The sequence below is a fragment of the Myripristis murdjan genome, chromosome 3 (assembly GCF_902150065.1).
Source record: "Myripristis murdjan chromosome 3, fMyrMur1.1, whole genome shotgun sequence".
In the NCBI taxonomy this organism is placed as follows: Eukaryota; Metazoa; Chordata; class Actinopteri; order Holocentriformes; family Holocentridae; genus Myripristis; species Myripristis murdjan.
The window spans coordinates 15,691,843-15,707,449 of NC_043982.1; positions in this window are offsets into that span (position 1 = coordinate 15,691,843).

Below are 15,607 nucleotides of genomic sequence, written 5' to 3' on the forward strand. Positions count from 1 at the left end.
TCAGGATGCTACCTACTGAGGGATGTACTCTGCTCACAGTTTTGCTCTGCTGCGATGGCCCCTCCGCCCAAGTCCATTAAACAAGAAAGAGATTGCCCTTGCCTCTCGCTGACTGAACATTTTCACCATTTAAGACTGAGGAACCAGAGGACGGGACCTGTTCTCACAAACTGACCAGTCAGATGCCAAGACATATTTTAATTCAGATTTCAAGGGGTTAATGGGCATTAGCGGGACTTTAGGGGCAGAAACGTACATCATACACACAAGATATATAATTATTTTTTAAATTTTTGAGGGGAAACACGGAAATATTGCAAGCTTTCATTTGTACTTCAGCTTTTTCTAAGAACCCCCCACATATCTGCATTGGACCACCAACACTGATTTCATGTTACTTCAGTGAGAAAGGCCCTAATCTGAGATGTTTGTTGTTAGATGTGACCTTTACAGCATTATATAACTATCTAACTATACTATTGTAGGTGGGGCAGTAACAGCAGTGACAAGAGGACGGCTGCTCTCTGTTGCACTAACATCTAGTGAGTGATAAATAATACTATTGCTCATTTTGCTGTGCCCTTCCTAGAGCTGCTCTAGGACTCCTGATAAAACGCAGTAAAATAAGAAATTTCTGGGGAGGAAGCGTTTTTTTTTTTTTTTTTTTTTTTTATCCTGGAGGAGAATGACTCAGCATTATGTACTAATTTACTATCACAGCACAGGGGGCACCAAGTGACCCCTGTAGCCAAAGCTGCGGGGTTAAAGGTCACATCTAACTGTCAATTACCTGCAGATTTGTAAGGCATAAATTATTCTTGTATTTATATCATGCCAAATACTGACTAGAATTTATATATTTGATCATATTCATACACTACATACAATAAAGTACCCATGGAGATGGTTGGTCATGTTTCATTAAAGCATAGAAAACATGTCTGACTATTTTATTTTTGAACAATTATACGATACAACTAAGTCCCTGTCATATGTTCCATTTAGCCATCAGTTAAGTTTAACATCCTCAATCGATCATTGTGTATTTGGGAGCTGTGACACACAGGCTTCGTGTTGTTGAGGTTCATAATTGGCTTAAACTTTAAGCAGATTCAGTTCAGTACTTGGAAAAAATGAGCACATGGTCTTGGTAAGAAGCAAGTGTGTATCTATAACTACTCTTTTTTTTCATCTTTACATAACAAATATACAACACATGAGCACATTTTTTGTACATTGTTGTGCAGTACACTTGTTTGACCGCTGCTTGTGCCTCTGCCACACTGGAAAGATTTCCAGGGCACTGAAGACATCCTCCAGCTAAACCCTGTGACAGATCACTGAGAGACTTTGTCCTGCAGAGGGCAGAGTTCCACCACTATTAGATCTTCACACTGAGAGGACAAGCGACCTATTCAGCACTCATACCCATCTAAACTGTCCCAAAGGGGAGGGGGTGTGCTTTAGCTTTTCAAAACAAGTGGGAATGTGTCATACTTTATATGCCTTTCTTTGAAGTGTTTCTGTGTTTCCATGTTGAATATGTTTGAGTCCCTTCAAAGCAATGGTGTAGGAAGTGAGTGTTTGGATGTGGAGAAACAGACAGGAAGGTACGGAGGGATCAGAGAGTCGATAGTTGCCAATCCAGCCTCTTTGTCAATTAGACTCCCTTAAATCTGAATGTGACACCATATGGATTCCTTCCTAGCAGTGGGCATTTTTACATGCATGGTAATGTTCTATGCATCATTCTAGTGATACTGAATTTAAAGAAGCCACGGCATGAATTTCAGTCGGGGCTAAAATATGTAAATCATATTTACACTAAAACAGCTCTTGTGCACGTTCGTATGCCTACTATGGCTCCCTTTGTGATTTTGTGGGCGAAGCAGATGCCAGAAGATTCAATTAAGTGAAATCAACATTCCAAAAAGTGCCACAAGGGATGCTGCTGCCAAGCAAAGTGGTATCTATGTAGTATCAGAGAAGGAGGGAGAGAGAGAGAGAGAGAGAGAGAGAGAGAGAGAGAGAGAGAGAGGAGAGAGAGAGAGAGAGAGAGAGAGAGAGAGAGAGAGAGAGAGAGAGAGAGAGAGAGAGAGAGAGAGAGAGAGACGAGAGAGAGAGAGAGGAGAGAGAGAGGAGAGAGAGAGAGAGAGAGAGAGAGAGAGAGAGAGAGATGGGCACACAGAAAGCTCCCAAAAATCAGCAAAGCCAAAGAGATTCATCAGGACTCAAGTATTACTGGCACATATTTGCCAAATTGCTTTTTTTTCATATCAAGATTACCCTTACCTAGTAATTATCTCTGATTGCAATAAAAACACAATGACATTTGCTGTGGTAATTGTGATTTAAATTATATAGACTTCAGCCATCAAAGACTGACAGGGCATTTTTTAGCTTAATCCAAATTCAAAGTGAACTGTGTAAGGAAATGCCCATTTTTTTTCCCACATTATAAAAAAAAGCAAACAAAAAAACACATTGGCAGGCAAATCTTGAGTGTCTGAAAATCAGCCAGCTGTTTGAGACAAGGGAGTGTGGTTGATCGGAGATCTTTGTGAAGGGATGTGTGGGAGAAGACCCTGTGTGGACAAAAAGAACAAAATGTTCCGATGTTTTGTTTCCGATAGAGTGAGAAAAGGGAGATACGAATTCCCCAGCGTGCCCGCTCATATTTATGAGGTAGTGGTGTGACATCTTAGCAGGAGGCGTTTTATTAAAGGGAGGCGGAGAGGAGCTGTGGGGTGTGTGTGTGTGCGGATGTGTGTGTGGTGGTGGGGGGGTTGATCAGTCAGGTGATAGGGCTTTGTCATCCATGGGTCAGTGCCTCTCACTTCTCCTGGTTTCTGCCAGCGAGCTGTAAGAAACTAACAGAAAACAATGTTCTGCTCTAAACCACCCCGTCCTATTCTGTTACATTCCTTTCTGTTCTACTCTAGTCTGGAACACTGGGCTTCCCCCTGCCGCCCATTGTTTTCCTCTTTTCTCTCTCTAACACCCTGACCAACTTTCTATCTGGTGCCAGCCGTGTTGAGCTGGCAGCGCAGTGTGGATGCAAAGAACAAAGAAGGCGCTTGTTTATTTCAGAACCCACCTAGCAGAGAGGACAGTCCTAGAGCCCCTGTACAGTAAGCCGACCTCGGACAGTATATATGTCTGGCTTTGTTTCAGTGGAAGCTCCCAGAGAGCCTCAGTGGAGCTGCCAGCGGATTAACTGTCCTCATATCCTTGCATCCCTGCATTCTCCAGCCCTTGTTTTCTTTTAATAAAGCGGCCTGGCCTGTGTAGTCCTGAAGCAGTCTGGCCCACGTACAGACAGAAAGGCAGCCAGGGAGCCGTGCAGGTGGGCGAGAAGAGCAGGTAGGGGAGACTAACCACCACTAGGCAAGCCGGGCAACAGAGGAAGACACGCAGATTGGTCGTGAATAAGGTCAGCGGAGAGGTCAGAAGCCCGCAGAGCTCCCCCTGCACGGTGAAGTCACAGGCAACAGTAAACGTGACAGCTCTGTGACATTGTCGTTTTGGATTGTCTCCTCTCTGCGTGAGGAGTCGCAATCTTCAAGGGACGTCAGGGGGACTGTCAGTCAGTCAGTCAGTCAGTCACACACGCTCATCCATGTGCACACACGCACACGCGCGCGCCCTCAGATAGATGTCAGGAGCAGACGTGCGTTGAAGAGGAAGCATCACCCGCTTGTTCATGACTCCCTCAAATCAAACTCCTAGGTGCCTAACATAGAAATAAAATAAATTCAAAAATAAATAAATAACATGAGCAATATGAAGCTTTGATCTGATAGCTGAGCAAGGTGTCATCAGAGTGAATAATGGAGGCTGTTTTTGGGATGCAGGGGGGTGTCTGCAGGACTGCCCGAGTCCCCCTGCAGGAATTGCCTGCCAAGCCGAAAGGGTTAGATTTGTAGCACAGATTTGTAAATGCTGCTGCTTATTTTGTTCTCTGGGGAGGCAGCTGGATGTATTGGTGACCCCCCACCCCCTCCCTCCCTCCCTCCCTTCCCAAGCTCCACCTCTCTGAAATAGCAGCTCGGTCATCATAGCCGCTGATGGTTTATCCCTAATGGTGACCCATAAATAAAGCAGCAACCGATGGAAAGAATTGATTTCCAGAAGTATGGAGGAGTGGTGGAGATTTATGGTCCCAGTCTGGCTCTGCTGCAGTGCACTATATCACTCTGTCTGATTTGTTTTGCCCTTCATCTTTTTTTTCCGCCCCTCACTGTGTTTCTTGATGTAACGCCCAGAGCTAAGTGTTCCTTTTTTTTTTTTTTTTTGGAGATCATAGCTTTGCCCATTCTCTTTCTTTATCTCTTTGATCTCCACATGGATTGTCTTTGTATTTTTTTTTTTCTTCATGGGATTTTGGATCCTGTCTCATTGCAATTTATATTTCTCTGTCTCTCTCTCTCTCTCTCTCGCTCACCTTTTAGTTGTCTGTGGGAAATTGACCAGACCCTAATACCCCAGCCTTTGATTTTGTGGAATCAAAGAGATCAGGATAGTCTTACAGGCAAAACAGAGCTTAAAGGTTATGAATGCATCTGAAACTGTGACGTGGGTAGAGAACCTCACAGAAAAGATCACATTCCAAATTAAAGAGACTCCCAAACACTTTTGCATAATTATTGCTTAATTGGGAGTGTAGCAGTACATCGATCAGGCCTTATCTGGCCCGCCTGTTTCAAGAGAACCGTCATCTCCTATAATCCAGCTCACTGATTCACTTACATGGTTAATCCAGCTACACAGCTACATACTGTATGGATAAGCTTGCTCCAGATTTGCACATTCTATGGCAGATGTGCTGTGCTCCCATGCATCTGTGCACACATGCATATATGTGTGCATAGATGCATGTGTGTGTGTGTGTGTGTGTGTGTATTGACCCATCCTGCTGCAGGCGTGCAGGTGCTTCAACCACCAGGAGCCATGACAGAACTCAGCTTCTAATGTTCTTCATTTCCTTTCGTCCGCTCTCCCCCTCCATTCGACTCCCTGGCTGCCCTGCTCTCCAGTCCAACATTCCTCACACTCCACTGGAATTAAGGGAGAGGCTTGCGGCGAGGCAGGGAACAAGCTCAGGAATGTCTCTGTTATCACAGGGAGAGAGGATGGAGGGAGGAAAGGAAGGGAAGGTCAAGCCGGGGGCCCCACTGTTGTTAGATTGACTTCATTCAGGAGTATTAGAGTTGGGGAGGTGGGGGTTGGGGGTTGCGGAGGGGGGAGTCCGTCATCAAAGCTTTGATCATTACACAGCGTCCTGCTCACAGGCTTAGATTACCACAGAGGTGCATGCCTCTGGTCTGATCACAACGCACAGGAATCTAATTTTAGAGCTGCTGCTTTTTAAATCAATATCTCGGCTCCTATCACTGGCAGTGTCATGCAGATTATCTCACGGCCTTCATAGATGTCACACCAGGTTTGCTGTGCTCTCAGTCCACAGTTGTGTGCTGCTGAGGCTCACCAGTGCTCGCATACTCACACAGGCAAAACACACTGAGCTGCATACTGCCCGTGCATGCGGAGGCAGACACACACACGGGGCAAAGCAAACTCATCCCTCTGGGTTTACCATAGTTGGAGTCTCTCTGTGTGCGGGCATACATGCACACATGTCTGGTGAGTGTGTGTGCATGCATGCTAGTGTGTACTGTGTGCTCAGGTTGAGTGAGAGGAGAGGAGATAAGGAGTGGAGAGAACAGAGCTAATATCAGTTTCTGAAATGTAGGCCTGTTGCTTGTTTGGCTGATTGTTTTTTAATTTGCGGTGGTTTATTTTGTTTTTGATGATTGCTGTTTATTAGCATGTGTAAATGTTCCTGTCTGCCAGCGACAGAGGAAAGAAGATATTTTTGAAAATAGGTGATCATTGTAAGACTAAGGAGCATTTTTTGATCATGTTATTTAATAACTGTTATTGTAATCTGCAAAGAGTAGGAAGCAATTTGTTTACTGCTGACTACAGTTTAACTTTGTAAGATCACATTTGTTTACTGTTTTCATGATCAAATACTTACAGCATGTATGTGTGGCCTGTCTTGGACTATCTGAGTAGCATGTATGGTACACACTGTGCCTACTGTGTGTGTTGAGGCTGATGACAGTTGTTTATGAATGAAGACACAGAGCATGGATGAAGTTCAGAATTTGTTTAGACATAAAAAGCTGATGAAAGTAAAGAGAAAAACGGCAGATTGGGCAGACAAGATAAAAACAATGAAAAATAAAATAACACTGACTTTAGCCACAGGGCTTAAAAAGTCTCAAGTCAGCAGAGCAATGGGAAAAAAACTGGATGATAATTCTGCAGTTTACAAAGTGTAACGTATTATATTATGCATCACTGAGGAAAAGATCACAGGGGAATTTCTAGAGCACATTTTAAGAAAGTGTCTTGGTTCTGACACTGACATTATTCAACTAAAGAAAACATCATGCTAATGCTAACAAGATGTAACTAATTGGTTGCACACTGGAGCTTTTCCACTGGAATATTCAAAACTGTAGTATTTTTTAAGGTGCTGGGAAAAAAATGCATCAATTTGCATAAACATAATGCATAATGGCCAGGCTTTTCTTTAGGCTGAACCACACAGGCAGCCCAATCCAGCGAAGCGTCTATCTAAAGTATACAGTGTGAACTTGCCTCTGAAAGGATTTCAGTGTGAAGTTCACAATTTAATCTCATCCATGCATAATGTCCTGTAGCCTATATAGAAATAAAAAGAGGATTATTCTCATCCTTTTGCTATTCCTGCTGTGGATGGTTTTGGACGAGGCTTACTCTATAAAACACAGTGTATTTTTGAGACACTTGAATATTATCCGCAACCTGAATTTTTCAAATTGGATTAAATTCTGAGAAATTTGTGACCAAACAATGTATGCATCCGTATTTGTGTTGAACTGCAGGTGAAAACTAATTCAAATTCAAACGAATCCATTACAATAGCTAACAGAGAATATGTTTTTGTATTTACTTGAGTTGACTACTACTAGTTGACTACTCTTTCACTCTCTGTCTGCCTATCCATCCCTCCATCCATCAGTCCCTTTAGTCTCTGTCTCCGGGGTTAACTACTGTGATTCACACAGATTCGTTGTCCTGCAGAGTCCCAGTGTGCCACACAGTCTGACCTTCCCGCGGGACTGCTGCTCTTGCACATTTACACACTGACTAACAGCATGACAACAGGACTAATCACAGCCTTGTAGCTGTGGTCTGCATAATGTTCCCTCTTATACACCCTGTAATTAAAGATATGCACGTTTCATTAGTTGCACACAGCGGATGGACGGCAATGGCGCCATGTGCTGGTTTTTACTTCTCAGTCACCATGTGCCTTAAGCAAAACTTGTTTGTTTCCTTTTTTTCTCCATTCAGTTCAAATTAGTGCAAATCAAGAATTAGATCAGAATTAGAATCGCTTTTATTCACCATGAAGGACATGATCTTGCTAATGGGTAGTGATATGCTGCTAAATACAGGACAAAAGGTGTATGCTCTGTTTGTTTGTTTTTTTTCAGAAATCTGTACAAATCTGTACAGTATGTTTGCTCCATTTGCATATATTTATATCCCTGCAGTTTTCACAGCACTGTCCTGTGTGTTTCCAAACTTGGAGGACCCACAAAACTCTGTTCCATGTACTACATGGTTTTAAACATTGCTCTAATAATTATAATCATACACGTATAAATCAGTCCTCTGCAGTTTTGTGCTGTGGTTTGGCTGAGCGGCGTATATATGTAAAAGCTGTCAAACATTGACAGTGGAACATAACTGGCGGGACTGTGTGGTATGAATAGTACAGTGTTACAGCGCTAGCTGTTTTATTTGACTCAGTGTCAAGCCCCTGGTGTTGTTTTCTCCCGGTGTCGTTTCCATATGCTGTTTACTGTAGATGTCACATGGTTAGGCCAGGTGATACCAGAGCTCAGGCAAACAGAGGCAGATAACATCTCTACGCAAACTCTTCTCACTATTGCAGTGCAGCAAAACCTATACCTGCACTATTGAAATTAAGGTTGATATATTTATTTATTTATTTGCATTTTTTGCTTTTATTATTCAGTTATTCAGTTACCTTTCATTATTCTGGGTTAGTGAGAGAGGGAAATGACCCATGGCACAAGTCTCAGGCTGGATTTTAACCCAGGATATTACATGATATGCACCTAAGCCAATCGAGGCACCAGGGTGCTCTCTTGGTATGAGTTTTTGATGCCCTGATTACATAGTAATATCCAGAGTAAGAGAAAGAGTCATTTAACAAATAGATGCAGCAATAGGTAGTCACCTATTCATTCAGCAGCAATTTGTTATTTTAGCTCTTAGAGGATGGATTAGTATTACGCAATGTGAAATTTGTCTGCTAGTGAGTGAATAAATACTGTGATTGCATTATTCCGCGCTTCCATCACATCTCACTGTCTGGCATGCCGGGAAAGGGCTGGATGTGCATAGTTTATCTCTCTTCACATATGAGGACACAGGAAGTGTCCATATGCACTGTAAATCCCAGCAGTGGAGGCACGCACGTCCTGCCCACCTCCCAGCTCAACTCTGGCCCAACACAGCCGCCCCCCTCCAGTGCCCTGCCTGAGATAGGTGGCTTAGACTGGCTTTCAGGGCAGCTCCTTTTCTGCTGAGTTCATCAGGCTGGCCCTTTGAGCAGGGAGCCGACCCACTGCCTTGTGGCTCTTTCTCTCTTTTCAGGCGACAAATGTGCTAAAACAGCACTCCATAATCACTTGGCATTAGGGGCCGTTGTGTTGGGCATTAGTGGTTAGAATTGACCGGTGGGACGTTATAAAAATGAGTCTGACAAGAGAACACCAAAGCTGATGAGTCTGGATCCTGGCACTGGACGGCTAGAGGATTAGTTAGCTAACACACTGGCTGGGGCTTCTGCAGAGTCTGGTCCCATCGCATCTCGTCACCACCGGCTTGAGGCTGCCCCAGTGGCTGCTGTCTCCATCCCGCGCCCTCCACCACCTCTCCCTCCTCTCCCTCCTCTCTACCAAAAAACACAACATGCTCCTCTTATTGGGTCGTGGGTCTTATGGGAGGAGCGTATGATGTCATAGGATGGAGTGGGTTAAGTGGCGGCGGAGAGGCCTATTTCACTTCAGTTCTTACACGGCAGAAGGGAAAAATAGAGACGGAAACAGAAAAAGGGAGAGAGAAACAGACAGTCAGAGAGATGCTAATGCACCGAAGCTGTTGGGGAAATGAACTGCTGTAAAACTCAAGATGCTGGGGCTTTGTCCAGAGAGTGGAGACAGAGAGAGAGAGGGAGAGAGAGAGTTAAATTTAACATCACACTTTATTGAAGACTGTTTATTATTGATATGTATTTTAGCAACCAAATGTGCAGAATATTGCCGTCATACCTTGACAAGCTAAAAAAAAAAAAAAAAAAAGAAGAAAAGGAGGGGGAGAGAGAGGGGAGGAAGAGAGGTAATTCCCCCTGACCTAAGACAGTAAATGAGATGAGGACCGCTGTATCCCTTGTTCTCTGTTCTTGTTTTCACTGACTCCACTCTGATTTTATCTGCCAATAACTATCGGCAGCAGTTAAGCGAAAATCACATTATGTGTCGTTATCACCAAACCATTAAATCACATTTACTGCTCAGCACCTAACCGCTGCTTTGCTCTCGGAGTTAACTTGATTTAACTCACAGAATTACAGCCACTTTCCCCCTGACAGGCACTTTCCTACGTGAACTGTTTAACCTTTCCCGGAGCGTGGAGTGCCTGTGCCTATTTCTGTGGAAGGTCCTCCTCTTTCCACTGCTTTGCTCGGTGTGAGCAGCCTCATGGTGTTGGAATGTAGCAGTAACAGGCAGTACCATGGGAAGAGTCACTGAGGGGGGTTGAGATGCACGCCCTTTATTCAGACCAGCAAGGCATTCAATAGACTTAAAACATTCTGCCATTCATTGTAGAGTTTCCTTACAGTATAGCAGAGCTCAATCAGCCCTCTCCTCTTTTCTCCAAGTCTCTCCTCTACTCCTCTCTATACTATGCTGTGGAGCAGTCGGGTGTCTTCGTTAAAAATAGTTTAATCATGTTTGTAACATTTAGGATAATTTAAAAGTAGGTGTTTTAAAGGCTGACAATGCAGTTTGAAATGGGAGGGCAAACCACTTTGTTTACTCGTGTTAAGTATGAGGCTGAGGAGGGATAAAACCCCTCAGGTTCATGGCAACGCTAATAGTTTCCTGTCGTGGATCTAATGTTTTGAAAAGACACAAAAACAGGAACAATTGAGTGATATTTTATATTTTAGGTTACGATGAGGTTAAAGAGTCGTAGGCAATGTCCATACTAAGCCAATCCAAAAACACCTTTCTGCTCTTTCATCTTCACTACACTGCAATAGTGTTTTAACACTGTTTTGCAGACGCCCGCTGTCCACACAAACAGCTGAAAAGGCATGATGTCCCCTACTGCACATGCATGCACTTACACAACTTCTGCTCTACAACATGGGATATGGAAGCAGTCAACAAATCACATTAATTATGCCACTGTTTTTGAAAAGCCCAATTTTTGTGGGTGGGAAAATACTGGCTTAGATGGACAACTAAAACAGAGAAATAAAAATACATTTTCAGCACTGGCAAACAGTTGGGTCTTGCATGATATGGGAAAAAAAGGCTGAAATGTGTGTGAGGCTTAAAGGCTTTGGGATGTAGGTGTGCACACAGACTTGGATCATTATAGCTTCTAGACAGTGTGATTGATTTTATGAAGTTCATAACCTATCAACTCCCACATTTTGTGGAGGCCAAACCAATTTCTATGGGGGCCAGTGGCACCCCAGGCCCCTCCCTAGACATGCTCCTGCTGTGCCAAATAAAGGCCAGTGACCTCAACTATACCTCCTCTCCTCAGCTGAACATCTGCTTTTAGCCTCTGTCACTGAAACATTTTATTCAGAAGCAAATCTGTTCAGTGCCACATGGGTATCATGTTCAGCAGGCTGAAATGGTAACGCCATGTGCGCCAACATAGAGTCTTGTTATTGTATCTGTAAAAAGTCGACCAGTCTGTACCAGAATACTCCACTGTACTATGAAACATTTAACAGTCTCTGAAAGTGATTGAGTCTACTCTTGCGGCTTATCTGTGGTTTCAAGTAACAAAGCCAGAACAAAATGCGCTCAAACTGTGCGATACCATCCTTATCACTTGTTTGTTCCTTTTTGTCTCAAACTTACATTTGTAACTAGTAACTGTCTTGTGTTATTATGGTTTAAATGAGGTCAGTCAGAAAAGATTTTTTGTCTTAATTTCCATCAGAGGAGAATGAAGTGTCTGTTAATCCTCACTAATAATAATATCATGTGCTAAGTCAACACACGCACACACCAGTCTCCTCAGGTATTGGGCTACAGCTTTTAATGAATGTACGTCTTTATCACAGTAACCTTGTCCTCCCCTTGGCCCTTCAACTTGTAAGTATTTGCACATATGACTATGGACCCTTCAAGGTTCTCTCCAAATGAAAAATAAAGATTCACTACAGTAGACCCTCAGACACAAGCAGGAGAGAGACGGTTCAGTACGACGTGTAAGGAGCCTTATTCCTCAGAAGATAAATGCTCCTAGATAGCGCTTTGCTTATCGAGTCCAAGCAACATTTAGTTTAAGGTCAAGATCCGTTGGCTGCAAAGCAGGAATGGATCCAGAATAAATCTTCGCTGACAGAAGTTAATTGTGTTGCCACAGCGTGGCCGCCCGAAATCCACAGTCCCTCCCTGCATTAGACCTGTAAATCTTCACTCTCACTTAAATTCAATTACTTGCCACTTATGTGTCAAATGTCACTTTACCGCCTGCTGTTCACTGTCGACGCGGTAACTTGAGCTGCAGCTGTTGGGGTGACCAGGGCATAATTCTGTCTCTCAGCGTCAGCCTGGCAGCTCTGGAGCCAGGCAGCATCTGTATAGTATTTACTAAGCTCTAGATTTACACTATTCTTGGGCATTCACACACGCAGACCCAGACGCAGGCATGTTAGCACTCGCATGCACGCACAGCTGCAGTTACCCTGTGAGGGCTAAGTGTAAGGTGCCTCTATAATCCCTTCCCTGGCTTGGTGCAACCTCTCTATCATATATCTGTTTATGTTCGCAACCACGGATTATAGTGTGAAGTTATGATTCATAGTGTTTTGATGCAGATTATCCACCTAAGCTTTAAGATTCCATCAGCACAACGTGTAACGGCTGTATTTCTGCACTGTTATTATCGCCTGAGGTGGGCAGCTACTGTTAATGCTGCCCAGACAGTTTGACTGCAGATTTTTATTACAGCCTCTGTGTCTGATGTGACACATAAAACTGCTACAAATAACAGTGCAGCCTCATTGCTCTGCGTTTGTGTTTGTGTGTGTTTATGTGTCCATGTGCTGCATGAGTTTGTAGATGCAAAACTATGCTAATATGTGACTGATAGTGTGCCACTGGTAGTGACATGCTGTATGTCTGTTTTTATGTGTAGCAGCTGAGGCCTTACTGTGCCATTTGTTGATTCCCTAGTGGCAGCATGTTATTGTTTAAGGATCCACACACATGCACACACACACACAAACATGCATGCACTTAGATTAAGAAAAGCAAGCTCCTTTTTACACAAGACAAATCTTCCCAGTTACTGTGGTGTTTTTTTTTTTTTTTTTTTTTTTTTGTGGCTTCCAGGAAATCAGTGTCAAAGGGTTCGGTTTCTTCTTTTATTTATGAAAAGTCAGTACAGAAATATGTGGTTAAATGTGGGTTTCCTGTTTTAGCACCCCACACATCATCATCTCTGCTGAGGCTGCAGCGCCAAGCCAAGCAGAGACCTTCGAAGACGAGTGGCTGCTGAAGGACTGCAGCGTATGTGTGTGTGGCGGTGTGTGAGCACATGTGCATATGTTTTAAGGACCAGTCTCAGGACCACTTAAGTGTGCTTCAAATACTTGCCACATCGTTGATCAGAACACAGTTTACAATCCCGCGTCAGGTGCCGTGCCCTCTCTCCTTTCCTTTCTTTCTTACATCTCTTTGCTGTATGTCGTCAAGTTGTACAACTAAAAAAGAAAACCCCTTCATTTGGTGTTCTCCACCATCATCATTTATAAAGTTATGCTATGCACAATTAAGAGCTTGAGTGGTGAGGGGTTAAAAGATAACTCTTTTACATGAGGAACTCAAAACTGTAATTAAAATTAGTTTTAATTACAGTGATTTTAATGCCATTTGAGATGTCATCATAAAGATCTGACTGTATGAGAACAATTGTAAGTTCAAACCACTGACAGAAAGCCTGCACAGATGTTTTTTTTTTTTCACTATTGTGCTCATTTCCCTCATACTTCCACTATTTTACATCATCTACAGGCTCTAGCATTGTGTAGCTTTCTAAGATTTTGGTGCAATGTCTCTTGAGTAAGAGGTAATATGAGCTTGCATGCACCTTGCACAAATACAAACTAACTAAACGTTGTTTACATGACCATAGAGAGGCAGCAAAGCATTGTGCACCCTCATTAATTTCCAGCTCCAACTATAGTATCGATCCTAAATCTCAATTTCCAAAAATGTGTTGCCACACTATATAGACCAAAGTGTTGGGCCACACCACTTAATGATTGAATCGAGGTGTTTCATTCAGTTCCTTTGCCGCAGGTATATAAAATAAAGCACCTAGCAATGCTGTGTGCCTTTACAAACATTTGTGAAAGAATGGGTCATTCTAAAGAGCTCACTGAATTCCAGCAAGGTACTGTAATAATAAAGAATTTTCTTCCATCCTAGATATTCTACAATCAACTGTGAGTGGCTTTGTTGCAAAGTAGAAGTGTTTAGGAACCACAGCATCTCAGCCACGAAGTGGCAGATCACGCAAAGTTATAGAGTGGGGTCACTGAGTGCTGAGGTGCATAGTGCATAAAAGTAGCCAACGCTCCGCTGACTCAATAACTGCAGAGCTCCAAAGCTCTTCTGACATTAACATCAGCTCAAAAACTGCTCCGGGAGCTTCATGGCATGGTTTTCCATGGCCAAGCAGCTGCATACAAGCCTTATATCACCAATCACAATGCCAAGTGTCAGGTTGAGTGGTGTAAAGCACGCCGCCACTGGACTCAGGAGCAGTGGAGACGAATCATGCTTCTCTCTCTGGCAGTCTGATGGACAAGTCTGGGTTTGGTGAATGCCAGGAGAACGTTCCCTGCCTGATTGCTATGTGCCAGCTGTAAAGTTTGGTAGAGGAGGGATATATGGGCTTGTTTTTCTAGGGTTGGCCTTGGCCCCTTGGTTCCAGTGAGGGCAAATCTTAACGTTTCGGCTTACCAAGACATTTTGGACAATTCTATGCTTCCAACTTTGTTGGAACAGTTTGGTACCAAGGTCCATAAAGCCATGGTTGGGTGAGTTTGGTGTGGAAGAATGGACCTCAACTCCATCCAACATCTTTGGGATGAACTAGAGTGGAGATTGCATGGGATTTAGGATGGGATGTCATAAAAGCTCCTGTAGGTGTAATGTGTAGGTGGCCCAGTAATTTTGTCCATATAGTGTACTTATCAAAGGTTCCTGCCTTGAAGGAACAAGGAATCTCTTTTCCTGTAGAAACTGAACACTGATGGATCATTAGTGTATATTTCTTGTAGTGAAAATGTCTATCAAATTACATTCAGTTGTTTCTGCTGGGTTGCTAGATTTAGTAATCAGTCTGAGAATGGGGGCTGTTATCACAGAATAGAGAACATGATTATTCCAAGAGTGTGATATGAACCGCTGGAGAGCAGCTTGTGCTGTGCAGTCTGTGTTGATAACTGGAGGACACAGTGGCACAGCACAGACATATTGTAACAACTTGGCTAAATTTATCCTTACAAATCAATATGACTGGCAATAACAAAACACTACTTTATGTTCCATTAGCATTGTCTACAAATAACGCAACAATGAGGGAAAAAGATTGCATTGTTTTTCATGAAGTATTTACAGCCTCGCCCCCTCCACTTGATTCAGTAATGTGTCTTGGGATTTGCAGAGTTTTCAGTTTGCACTCTCATTCTGTAATGAACAATGGGATCACAGCATGGCACAGATGAATAGCAAACAGGAGAGCTGGACAGGTTTAACTCTCCATTCTTTTGTTCTTGATTTGGACAGTGTATTTAAACGTACTGCAATGTGGGTCTCACATTACACATACACACACAAAAAAAAAGATTCAAGTTGATTCTGTAAAGTGGAACAGCTGCCAGAACAGTTTTCGTTATTCAGAAAGGCAATCACGGAAGTAAGAAAGTGTTAGAATTTGAAGTGGATCTGCAACTTGGGCCATTACTTGTTAAGCTACTTGTGCCACTGAGAGGCAGAATGGAGTTCAGCTAGGTTCACTGCAGTATAGTCTCTGGTGCCTGGCTATAAAAGGCTCAGTAAACCTTGTCCATTGAGAAGAGATGGAGAGAGAAAATGGGAAAAAAAAGAGAGGGAGAAGAGAGTTTTTTTTTTTTTTTTTTTTTTTTTTTTGGTCGGTTGATCACAGGCTGCCACTTGGAGTTAATGCTTCCAGA